The following is a 13,274-nucleotide window of genomic DNA, read 5'->3' as shown; positions in this document are numbered from 1 at the left end:
GTTTCGGTTTTCGTCGATTTTTTTCGCAAAAAATTTGTCTCGGTGTGCTCAAGTGACCTCGCTGGTAATTTTGCAAAAACAAAGGGCAACCCATGCATTTTCCGGTGCAGTGTGACATTATTTCTTGTTGTGTGAACATTACCATATGACAATAAAATAATGAATGAATGAAAAAAAAAAAAAACGAATGAATGTGTGAACATTACCCTGTGACAGTCCACCACTGACCAACGGTTCCATTCCTTGAACACAGAGATTGGTTGTGGGTTTGCACTTCGTCAGGACAGGCTGGCCACGTAAAGTTTTCCAGGTTTTCTCCATGTCTAACTCCTGAACAGAGGCCAGTTATCCTTAAACGGATTTCCCGAAAGGCATTATTCCTCTTGATATGACCATCATAAATGCATACAACTACCCAACAATAATGTCACACTTTACCATGGGATGACGTAAGCTAGAAGCTCATGTCCAACTAGCTTCTATAAGACAAGAGATTACCCCGCATGTCTAGCCCTTTCCATGCGGTTATACGCCTTTAGGCGTATGTCACGTGACTTGCCGTTAATTCGTGATGCGGCATACGCCTTTCGGCGTAATTAATCAAAAAATTCGATTATTTTGCGTTATATTCGATTTTCCAGCGATCTTAGCTTTGATTCGCTATTCTGTAGGTCGATTGACTTTGTTTAAGCCAATAAACGTTTTGTTACCACCCCTGGGCCATAAATATTTTGGTAAATACATCCCCTACTATTCTACAGTAAATCTTCGCAGTTAACTACACAGTTGGCTGAAAACAATCAAAGGGAAACTCCTTCTACAGTTTTATTGAGTCTCTTCTGTCTTTGTTGACGTTACTTTAACTAATCACAGACTTATGAAACGAAAAAATTGCCGCGAAAAGCCCCGCCTCCAACCTTCGAAGTAAAATGTAAACAATCACTGTAAATTCGCTTTTTAAATCGATTTTTAATTCTAATTAACTAATTTAATGCACTTAGACATTAAATTAGCTAATTCGACAATATTTAAGCGAGTAAATATGTTTTTAAAACTATCTTCACGATAACAATCGACTACTCTCCCAGCTAAGTAATTAGAGACATAGTGTGAATAATGGCAATAACTTCTCCCCGCTCTAGGTAGAAAGCTGCGGTTTGTTTTGTTTAATAGAGGACAGATGTTTCTATCTAACAGATGTACAAAGTTCAGCGATTCTCTGTAAATTAATTTTTTTTTTCTTTTGTTCGTAAGCTTCAAATTTTAATATTATTTTAAACTTCTATTAAACTAAAAATTAAACAGTCGTAAACTGTGATATGTCCTTAATCAAACGCAAAAAACAGATTAAACATAACGCGATTTTAAAGCGAAATATCGCGATTTAAAAATCATCCAAAAACTGCAAAAAATGCGCCGCATGACGAATTCCACTCAATTTTTTGCTGTAGATCGCCCGCGTGGAAAGGGCTAGCCTTCCATTGCTTTCATCTTAATGATAATTATCTATCTTTAATCTTAATGCTTTTATCTTTATGCTAATTAGTCTTTTATGTTAATTTCTTATTGCTTTTAGTATTTAACGCTATATTAATTCTCTATAAAATGTGTTTTTGGTAAGTATTTTGGAGTGTCTAGAATTAATTAATTGGACTTACATTGATTTATGTGGAAATAATTGCCTCAGTTTTCGTCAGTTTTGGATTTTGCAGATTGTTTTCGGACGGATTATCAATGAAAATCGAGGTATCACTGTATTAATATTAAATGTATAGTATTGAAATAAGACCAATTGAGAAACAGAATCCTCGCAGCTTTTAATCAATTGAAACTAAAAAAATTGCTAGGAGAGTGGCAAGATACAGGGTGTCCAAAAAGATGTACTCACTCTTTGATTGTCAAATATATAAATATTTTTTTGTAAATAGACGTGTCTTGACAAACACACAGTCCTAAGAAGTTAAATCAATAAACAAATAAATAAATACATTAATTTAAAACCTATTACTAAATAAAAAAAAACATATTATTAATCTAATAAATATATAAAAATATAAATACAACTATACAAAGATAAAACTTTGCTTCTGTCTTTTTTTCTCGCTTATTAATTTACTTTAATATTATTAATCATCTATCAAAAAGCGAGTACATCTTTTTGGGACACCCTGTATAAACATGTCAACTGACCTAGTCAAAAATTCCCACAAAAGAAGAAAGTTACTTTTACCATATTATCAAGATTTAAAAAAACAAGAAATATAATTAAAACTATGCAACGACTATCTATTAATAAACCATCAAAAAATTACCTACAGTTATATTCAGAACCAATTGGTATATGCTGAAGATTTTTTTATCTTACACCACACAGAAAAATCGAATAACTTAATTTATCTAGAAAAAGAAAGCAAACATAACAACTATAATCAATTTTCAGGAGGCAAAAATACTAGAGTACTAAAATTATCCATTCTGGAAAATTACTGTTTTACTGAGCATTATCAATAATATGTTATAATGAAACAACATTAAATCAGGTAGTCTTAAGCAGGATCTTCTTGTATTTCTTTAAAATTAAATTGCAATAATTAAATAAAAATATGTTATTAACATAACTGATTTATTATATAGTTTTTCTTTTGAAACTGTTTCGAAATGATTATTTAATTAAATAAACAGTTGTATTGTTTTCGAATTTTGAATATTCTATAATGTTTTATATTGTAAAAATCTTATTTTAATTATGGTTATATTTTAAAACTAATGGTTATGTGTTGTTGTAAATAGGAAAAAACATCATAGGAAATGAATTGGTAATTTAAAATCTTAATTACAGTTCATTCACTATTACATTTATTTTTAATTTAATATAACAAACGTTTATTATTCTGAAACCATAATTTGAATTATATAATTGATTTTTTTTAAGATAGACTAATGTTATCAAAGAGCATTTAATTTTTTATCATATATAACAGGGGTGGGCAAGCAAGAGTTCAGTAGGAGCCGAAATGTAGGTTTTGCAAAATGCATGGGAGCCACAGTTCTGTACTATCGTGGCAGATAGTATGGTAAAGCACGCAATTTTATTATATAATATAAATATAATATAAAACAAATATTGAAATTTTTAAATAAACATATTTTCACAAAATATAAATATAAAATTGTAAAAATAATAATAAAAAAACAGAAATTAACACTTTTAGCCAGAGCTGCATGCAACTCAAAAAGAGCCGCATTTTCTGTCACTTTAACAATATTATTTTTCTAACAAATTCATTAAACTAAACTTCTACCAACAATAAAAATCAATTCTATCTCAAATGAAATCCATTCATTAAACTTCATTGTTTATATATCTTTAATAATAAAAATTCAATTAGTCTTTAATTTAAAATATAAACCTAATTCTTAATTTCATATCAAAATTATAACTTCATAATTATAAAATGATATCGCAGTTCATGAATTATACAATATATATTGCAACATTGCATTGCTTTACATAATTAACTAAAGAATAATGTAAAAAGTTAAAACAAAATCAAATATTCTTTTTAAATGTTAATTTTAAAAAAAAAATGTCAAAATCACAATTCTGTATAAAATGTCTAAAAAATTATATATATAATTTTTTTAGAAACTTAGAAAAAATTTACATAGAAATTCAAAATCATAAAAATTTTATAAATTAAATAATCTACTTAAATGAATTGATAATAGAATCAATCCTTGTATTTATTTAATTAAATTTTCTGTTACTGGTTTTGTTGTGGATTTAAAAAAATTAAAAGCCATTGGCTTTTATACCTCTCAGTACCACATCACACAAGGAGCATTTGTTGATGTTTTATTGGAAGAAATGCATTTTGGGTTTTAATAACCCCTCTTCAGTCCTTATAATGGTTGATTATTGGTTACAAATTGACATTAAAGAAAATATTGGGTAATTGATTGGGTAGAATCTGTTTACAAGGGTTGCTGTAGATGGGTAGAAGATATGAGGTGGGCAGTGTTTAAAATACCAAAAGAGTAAACTAAGTATTTAATGTTACATAAGGTAGAGGCAGGCAGAGTTCGGATCATCCTTAAGTTCACAGTTACACTTGCAAAATTCCTTGTATTTATCAGTGATTGCAGAAATTATATTTTACAGCTTCAATGCAATTAAGTTAAATATGAAGGTACAGGTACGTCAATATGAATATGATAAATATAGGTAGAAGCTACTTTCAGATATAATTTGTTTACGTATTTGTATAGTGTACAGTATATGCAAATCACCTAATTATAATTCTGTTTTAACACAATGTGTATACGAAAGCAACAATTGACATTCGCCATACTTGGCAGAGATACTTGAAAAAAGGTGAATTTTTTTCAGTTTTGTTCATAGAATTTTTTTATAAGAAAAAATATTTCAACTTACTGAATAATGATCAGTTCCAAATAAAACTTAGATGAGTTTAGAATAGATGGTTATAGATACAAACGTAAATTATTTATATATTTTGTAGAAATGTCACTTCATAAAACTTTACAGTCCTTATTATCCCATAAAACTTCATCATCAATCCATCTGACGATTAAATTCACAGCTGTAAATTTCGATAACACTAGATGTCGCTTTTGGCATTGTATGTACTGTATTTTGATTTAAAAACGTTGATTTTTTTTTTTCGTTAAAATATGAATATTTTTAAAATTAACTATAAAATTATTTTATTAAACAATTAACATGATATTAAAATAATTATATCAAAGATTCAATGCTTATGTTACGTTAATCTTATAAAAAAAATGTTGCACTTCGCGGCGCACGATGGTTCAGAGAATCGAAAAAATGGCCAAATATATAAATTGCATCATTTGTCAATTGTTAATTAAATTCATCGTATTTAGCATTAAACTCGAGACTTTATGGATATATTTTACATCCTCTATACAAATAAGTCATAGTGTAAAGTGAATGAAGGTATTGAAGAGTAAAAACCTGAAATTATAGTGAAAAAAGGAATAATTTTTTAAAAACTCATTTTTAATCAATCAAATAAGTAATCTTCACTGTCAGTGTTTATTTGAAAATTCTTTAGATTTTTGTTGAAGAAGCAATCGATATTCTTTCTGGGGATACTATAGATTACTATCTATGAAATTTCGGGACTTTGAGTATATATCTGAATTGAGGGGACGGAGACGAGTTCAACGATACCCTACTTTTCGACCGGAGACGAAAAGTAAGAAAGTTGTCGTAGTTTTTAAGTTATCATACTTTTTTAATGCTTTCATGCAGACGGCACCTTAGTTGCTAGTGCTGCCATCTCGCGGTATAGTCTGCCAATTAAAAAAAAAAAAGCACTCTGAAAGGCAATAAATTGCACGAACAGTCGAATGCCACTTCCTTTTTTTTCTTTTGTTCAAGCATCGCTACTCCCGATCGCGATAGCGCGGTCGGCTCGTAGTACTAGCCCACCGCGAGCGATAGCGAGACTGAGGGGCCGTAGCCCCCGAGATCGACTAGCGAGGATGTGCGAAAAGGACTTAACTCGAACTGTAGACGATAACTTCGCTCATGGATCAACATCTGCCACTGTTGAAGGTATATATGGCCGACTTGCCGGACTGCCTGTTAAACACGCGGTAAGCTTAGCGGAGAGAGCGACGTGACTCCCGATCATCGCGCGATCGCCGAAAAAAGTATGAAAACTTTCTTATTTTTTGCCTCAGGCCCAAAAGTAAGGTACCGTTGAACTCGTCTCGGTCCCCCAGTTCAGATATATATTCAAAGTCCCGAAATTCCATAGATAGTAATCTATAGTACACCCTATTTCGGAATAAACATTATGCTTATCAGAATGATGTGCGAGTTTGTGATGTATAGATCTGGCGTTACCAAGTGCCCGTGAGAAGATCTTTATTCGTTTCAATTCAACACATTTTTTTTCAGTGAATTGTTTGCGATATTTTTCACATCTCTAATTTTTTGCTTCTTGCACTTTTTCTGATAGCTGACCCTCAGGAACCAATGCGTACTCTCAGCAGCGCCGCTAGCTGTTTGAGCGCCCGTGTGTAATACCGATTATGCCGCCCCTGGGGACCTATTCTGAGCTCTTCCAATAACTGAACGAGAGCGATACACGGGACATTCGATAAGTCCCCTTAGCGAAAGGCAGTTAACGAACCTTAGACAAATCGCTATTCTGTGCTCCACGTTAAGTGGGTTTCGCTACAGGTAGTCGGTCGAGATGCGTCTGGGTTCCACGATATCAATAGCTATTACGCTTTAACCAATCACAGTTTAGTTAACATTGTATTTTGTCACGTGACTGCAACCCGCCATTTTCTAAGCGAAGCACGTGGCGTGTACTAGCGCTAGTGATATAGTTTTGTTTCGTTTTAAAATGTCTGGGTCTATTACTGGGTCTATTTTGTCAGCCCATCCGTTAAGCAAATATTTGTTTTTAAAAATTATAATTCATGTGATAGATAGTCATTTATGTATAGTATATAGTTTACTGTTAAGTTACGTATATGGAATGTATTTGTTTTTACTAAAACTAATGAATTAAAGCCGACATTAAACTTAGATAAAATCTACAAAATAAAGATTTCTATTATTACATAATGCTAACATTTTACAATTATACAGAGTATGTCTAAGTTTCTTTGTATATTTCTATATAACTTCGTGTAATTAATGTATTTTTTAATTCATTCACCCTTTTAAGCTCACGGGGGCGTGGTCTCAAGTAGTTTACCTGTGACCATTTCATGTTAAGGTCATCAAGGTCAATGTACTAGTATTATTTTAAAAATTCGTATAAAATCAAATTATTATAATAGAAGTATGAAAAAAATATTTCTAATATGCAAGTATTAGTAGTTTTGTTTGGTATATTTTTCAATTGCTTGTATCTTGTACTTATTTTTAAAAAAAATTCGTTTCTCTTGCTTACATTAAAGACTTGTAAATTTACTGAAATTTGATCTAACATAATTATCTGTAAAACTCATAATTTCTGTTTAGCTATATGCTATTTAGATGGAGAATTTTGTTCTCTACATTTTCATGTATATTATGTGAGTATAGTTATATATCTTCGCGAAACATGACACATTATATGAAACAATACCCTGACCTGTAAAAGCTGATTACATGAATTTTCGATCATACTTTTGATGACGTGAAATTTGTCGAATAATAAATTTTTATACTAGAAATATGACTATCAGTCCTTCTAAGTATTATATTATTTAATATTTTTAACTTTTAGAATGTCAGAAGTGATATATTTAATTTGTTTTTTTGTATGAGAAAGTTGATATTTTGGCTATTTATAACGGTGTTTTGAATGTAATTAATTTAATTTTAAGTCTAATTAATGTACTATCTGATAGTATACTATTTATTTACTTATATATTTAAGTATTAGAATATTACATTTATCGTTAATTATTTTCATTTGAATTTTAATCTCATGTTTTTAAAGGTTTTTTTGTTCTTCAAACTTTCGATAGTGCTGCCACTTTTCGTACATTTTTACATTCGCGTAAGTTCTTTTCATACACATTTGACTCATTATAATATATAATTAGTTTATTTAATTAATCCGTAGATATTAATAACATATAAAATGCAAATTTTTAGCAATATTATAATTATTTGTTAAATTTTAGATGTATAATATTCATTTATATATTTTATTTAATATGTTTTCAGTTTAGAGTATTATTAAACTGAAATTTCTATTTTATTATAGAAAGTTTTAAAATATAACGGTTAGGGAAATTTTTCTTTGTCCTTTTAAACACAAAGGGATTTAAACGGTTACTCGTCAGACTAGTTTGACGTAGCGGAAATAGAGTATTCACGTGGTCTTGGGTGGTGACGTATTTCGTGTTTCGTCATTATAAACAATAATTTCACTTAATTTTATATTCTTTCATAATTGTTTCAAATGATTTTTTTTTAATAGATAGATTAAAATATTTTTTATATAAAAAACTGAATTTATAATTTATGTAATTTATTACTGTGTTGATATTTTCGTAATAATAAAACATTCAAGTTATTTAAACATTAAATTAGCTATATAATTCAGATAATTATGTTTTATTGTTATTTTTCAAGAATGTAAGCACATTTCTTATTAAAAATATATTTTATTTGCCGGTTTTTCGTAATACGTTTAAATAATTCAAAGTATTTGCGATAGATGGCGTCTCATTATTATTATACAAAAATTCTTATACGGAATATAATGACTATTTCAAACGAAAGATGGCGTTGCGTATTTTTCGAACTTAAAAACATAATTACAGTTCATCAAATTATTATTTTCGTGGAACGGAGTATAAAAATTAATAATAAGAACAGAATTGGTTACAGTTTTAGTTTCAGTATACTTTCACTATTTTTTGAATGATCTTATGAAAAAAAACAGTTTAAATAATTTTATTATTAGTACAATTACATCCCATTATTTCTATATATTTTCAGGTAAAAACTTTTTCATCAAACCAAAAATCACATATAAATATGTAAGTACTATGCAATAAATTTTTTATTAATTTTGATTTAATTGCATACAGTATTTTATTAAATATCAGAAAACTTTTGTATATAGAGCCATAATTTATTTTAAAAGTGTAACATTTCTCTTCTTTCTAATTATAGAAAAATGACACTCAAATGTAAATTTTCCAGTTGTATATATTGTTGTATACTTTTCTAGTTAGGCACAATGAGCAAAGAACAGGTGATCAAGTTTTCTGTATATACACATCAATCTTTAGAAGAAGAAATTCATAGACTATTGAAGCCTTTAAATTCAGGTAAAATTAAAAAAAAAAAAAAAAACACTTCTATTGACGTTCTGGAATGTCCACGAATTACACACAAATATATCACAGAATTAGCAAATTTACATCAATTTTGTAAAATTGATGTAAATTCGCTATATCCACCTGTTCCCCATTTTTTTCATTGATGAGCTTAGCCAATAATTTTTATTCTGCAGCTGGATATGCTTGATGAGTCACTTCATCCTCTGACTAAAAGTGAGAACCATTTTGCAGTTTTTGTAGTAAATAAAAATATGCTTTTTAATAACCCCAAACAAATTAAGAATAAACCAAATGGCACATTTGGAATCTGTTAATATACTTTTATCAAAAATTGTAAATTGAATGGTATATGCTCAACCTGAAGACATTTTGAAATATGAAATTGTAATTTTGCAAGTAAACAACTTTAACATTGAAATACAGTTTGGTTTATTCTTAATCTAAGTTCAGCATTGTTAAAATGTATATTTTAGTTAGTTCAAATGATAAGCAAATAGAAAGTATGTAAGTAAAAAAATTGTAGTAATTGATAGAGAGGTTTCCAATGTAGAGATCATATTCATTAAATATCAGAAAACAGTTTTATTATTTGTAGCTTAATAAAAAAAACTAAAATTTATTTGATTAATGTAATGTTATATACAGATTGTCTACTTAATTTTTTATCTATTTAGATCTCATCCTGTTATATCTGTACAACGAGGGAAGAACAGGTGATCATGTTCCCTTTATATACACATTGATTTATTTCTTGTTTGTATTACATAATTGAATAAAAAATATTTAAATAAGTAATTCTGTATTTTTGCAGAAAAAAAACATTTAACATTTATTTCTGTACAATAATATATTACTGATTAATTTAAATTAGTTATTTGTTTGATCTAACTTTATTTTTATCTGTATACAAGATATTTTTATATTAGTCTTATATACATAACTTATTTTGAGAATTTTTGGCAGATGTGGTAGGTTTCCATTTATAATTAATTAGTTTTGTAACAAACTTCAGGTCTTTCTTTGACTATTTTTTTACTTACTTTGATAAATATTTTCCTTTTAGCTCCAAAGTAGTTGTATTGATTTACATTTATGCTATCTGAACAAATTTGTTTTATCAGTTTTAAGGTAATTTTTGAATTTCCTAAACCTGATTTATAGAAGATGTTCATTTCATTTTATTTTGAGCATAACCCGTATATCAGTGTATTTTGTGTTTGAATACCCAGCTTATTTTCAGCATATTTTGTTTTAATCTCTTCCTTGATAGATGAAAGGTAATTAGGCTTAGCAGAATATAGTATGCCAATTGGTACATCATATTGTGTAAAATATAATAATGCATTTATAGGGAAAGTGAGATGGATATACAAATATTGTTCACAACAACGTAAAGCAATTTTTTGTGCTAAATTCTTGAATATCATCACAACTGTATAGCTTTTCTCCAGTATGGATTCATTCATGAGTTTGCAAATATTGTTTAGTTGCTAAATTCTTCTTACAGTGTTTACAAGAAAATTTTACATTGACCAATAATTCTTTTTTGTTGTGACCAGATTTAGCACAGTTATTAATTTCAACTACTACTTCAGACAAGCCTGAAACTGACTTGGTTTCTTGGCTTTGGGAATCAGTAGACGAACTAATTTTATGCACTTCAAGTTCATGTGCACACAAGTTTGATTCTTCAATGAATATTAAATTTTGTTTTTCAAGCATTTTTTTCATGTAATAGGGTCTACAGCAAAAACATCCTATTTGATTATAATCATTAGACATTTCGCAAGAAGAACTGTAACAATGAGAATTCTTGTGTAAACAGGTGGATTTTCTGACTGTAGAAATGTCTGATTTACTATTCTGAACTTTTGTTTCCAAGGAAGTGTCCAAAAGTGTTTTTGTAAACTGTCAAATATGAAGTACACTATGTTGTTTAAATATGCTGGGATCTGAAAACTGAATGTTACAAATACTATACATAGAAAATTTTCTAAAGGCTTTTCTTCTGTGAAGCTTCGGAAGTGGGCCTACTATTTGTGCAAATAAGAAAATTTTTTTTTGTAATTTTTGTATAGAAGCAAATAATAATAATTGTTGTTATTATAAATTAACGTTGTAAAAAGAAACCGTCAGACAAGAAAAAAAATAGTTAAACGAAAAGTGAATATTACATGTCCATAAAAGGACACGTCTGTAGAAATTTCTGAGAAAGTCATTCTTCTCAGGTTGAAACAATCGATGAATTTGAGTACTTAGATCGAACATCTTCGGTAGGAATCGAATTGTCAGTCGATGTTGACTCATCCGACGACCGGGGTTCCGATCTCGTTACAATGCGTAACGAGGGGGGGACCAATTAGAGAGCGGAGGCAAATCGACATCGACCTATCGGAATGTTCGATCTGGGACTCAAAAGAAAGTTATAAAAACCCTGAGAAAAAGGGATGTGACGTTCTCTCGGTCATTAGTTCTCTCGGTTCTTGGCTCTTAGAGCTTTGTCTCGCGATTGTACGACGGGATTTTTTTCCCGTGATCTTCGACAGTTGGATTACATCTCTTTTGGAAGATCATCCACTCCCTTGGATTTGTCACCTGTAATCGTGATCGTCCCTACGTCCGGAACTTTCCCTCGAGAAGCTGAACAGTGCGCCCCGGGACCATCATACTCCTGCGAAACATCGGAGGACTTTTCTTGTGGACTTTCGATTCCGAGAGAAGGCCCAGAAGACTCGAACGCCGCCGCTGATAAAAGTATATTGTAGTTGTAAGCACCTTTTGTTATATAAACGGGTTACGAATGAAAACCTGTCTCTTGAGAGTTTCTTTCACTCCCACACGTGGATCGTGACCGCGCGACATTCTGACTAACGCAGTCGTTCGGCAAACCTCACACTTCTATGTACAGTGATAAAATGTATTTGAAAAGATTCTAATGTATCCAAAACTCCACAAATACAACTCCAGATTCTTACTCCTGATGTATTGTATGTCTAATATATTGTATGTCCTGATGTATGTCTAATATATAAAAGAAAGGTATTTATCTGTTTTTACAATTACTTTATTTGTACAGTACATCCTTATACCTTCTAAAGGTTGGCTGTTATAAAAATTTTCACAACACATCAAATCTTCAAACAATACATGTGCTTGCAATATACACACACTGTTATACACGCAATGTTAATTTTTAGTTGAAATTGAATTCAAAATTTTATTATGAAGTATATGTACTGAACAGAATATTATACAAAATATTGCATCATGTAATATAATTAGTTTAAGTATAAGGAAAATTTGATATCAAATTAACTGTAATTATATTTTAAGCAATTAAATTATTTTTATCTAAGAACTTGATGAAAAGGTTTTATTTTTTTACACAAGAGAAAACTTGTTTAAGTAGAATGAATTTAATTAATTATTAATTACAGTTTGAGTTATTTTTTAGTCAGTTCAGCATTTTAAATTTTAAATAAACTCTATATATTTTTAAATAATGCAATTAGCATATAAACAAATCTTTAAATAATATAACTGTTTGTTATGTTCTGCTATATAATATTTGTCTTTCATTTTGAAGTTTATAAGTTTAAAAATAAAGGTAACAATAATAGTATATTTAAGTAAATTTTATTAAACTATTTGCATTTACTAAAAAACAAATAAAATTTTCAGGCTATTGAAGTAATCGATGGAATTCCTGGAAATGATTCTGAAACTGTTTGTTGAATTAGTAACAATAACTATTAAAGAAGTCAATGATGAAGCTCCTACTTTCAATAGAATAAGTTATACAGTAAAACTAAAATAAATTTTATCAAAAGACGAGATCGGCCGATTAATTGTATGGTGTACATTATTTTATACCCCTAAGGAAAATACTGCGGATCTACGGTAAATTAAATTTTGTTTTCAGAAGCCGAGGTGGAAGTTCTCGAAATGGAGTGTACCCAACAACAAAATGGTTTTGACTGTGGTTTACATGTTACCTGTAATACCGAAGCTCTCTGTCAAAACAGTTTGCAAATAATCCCAACCATGTATTTGATATTGCTTCTCCAGAATCTGTTAGAAGAGCTAGGTGTGACTTAAGAAATATTATATATTCATTTTAAAAGAAATAATTTGTTATTGTGCTAATGTACTTTTTCTTGTCTTACTAATATTTCAAATTTAATATATTTAAACTTTTCTTATTAAAAATTTTTGATATAAATTTAATGATTTCAAATAATTAATAATAATATCTTAACATTTATAAATTTTAATGCCTAAGAAAGTTTCTGTTAAACAATCAAAGTATAATGCTCAATTTTTAAATTTATTTATAAATGTAAAATTCAAATTGCCAGTACTGATAAATCTTGAATATTTTGTTTAATATTTTATTAAACTTTGTAAAAGCACAAAGGAAC

General features: G+C 29.1%; 1 protein-coding gene and 1 long non-coding RNA gene across 3 annotated transcripts in view; one reads left to right on the top strand and one right to left on the bottom strand.

Annotated features, from left to right (window-relative positions):
• Positions 1–4,596, bottom strand: part of LOC136976048 (transmembrane channel-like protein 5) — a 52,609-nt gene extending 48,013 nt beyond the window's left edge. The window contains exon 1 of the mRNA XM_067271233.1: positions 4,436–4,596. The gene's annotated coding sequence lies outside the window, so the exon portion shown is untranslated. The remainder of the gene's footprint in view (positions 1–4,435) is intronic.
• Positions 4,597–8,741: 4,145 nt separating this feature from the next.
• On the top strand, positions 8,742–13,003 carry LOC136976121 (uncharacterized). 2 transcript variants are annotated; one of them, XR_010880878.1, is made up of 4 exons: positions 8,742–8,841; positions 9,027–9,066; positions 9,528–9,566; positions 12,535–13,003. It is a non-coding gene; the product is annotated as an uncharacterized lncRNA (long non-coding RNA). The 2 variants fall into 2 exon arrangements; XR_010880877.1 differs by lacking the exons at positions 8,742–8,841; positions 9,027–9,066 and having other exon boundaries at positions 9,456–9,566.
• Positions 13,004–13,274: the final 271 nt, after the last annotated feature.

The sequence above is a fragment of the Centruroides vittatus genome, unplaced genomic scaffold (genome assembly GCF_030686945.1).
Source record: "Centruroides vittatus isolate TY-2023 unplaced genomic scaffold, ASM3068694v2 contig_393, whole genome shotgun sequence".
Taxonomy (NCBI): Eukaryota; Metazoa; Arthropoda; class Arachnida; order Scorpiones; family Buthidae; genus Centruroides; species Centruroides vittatus.
This window is presented reverse-complemented; position numbering and strand designations above follow the sequence as displayed.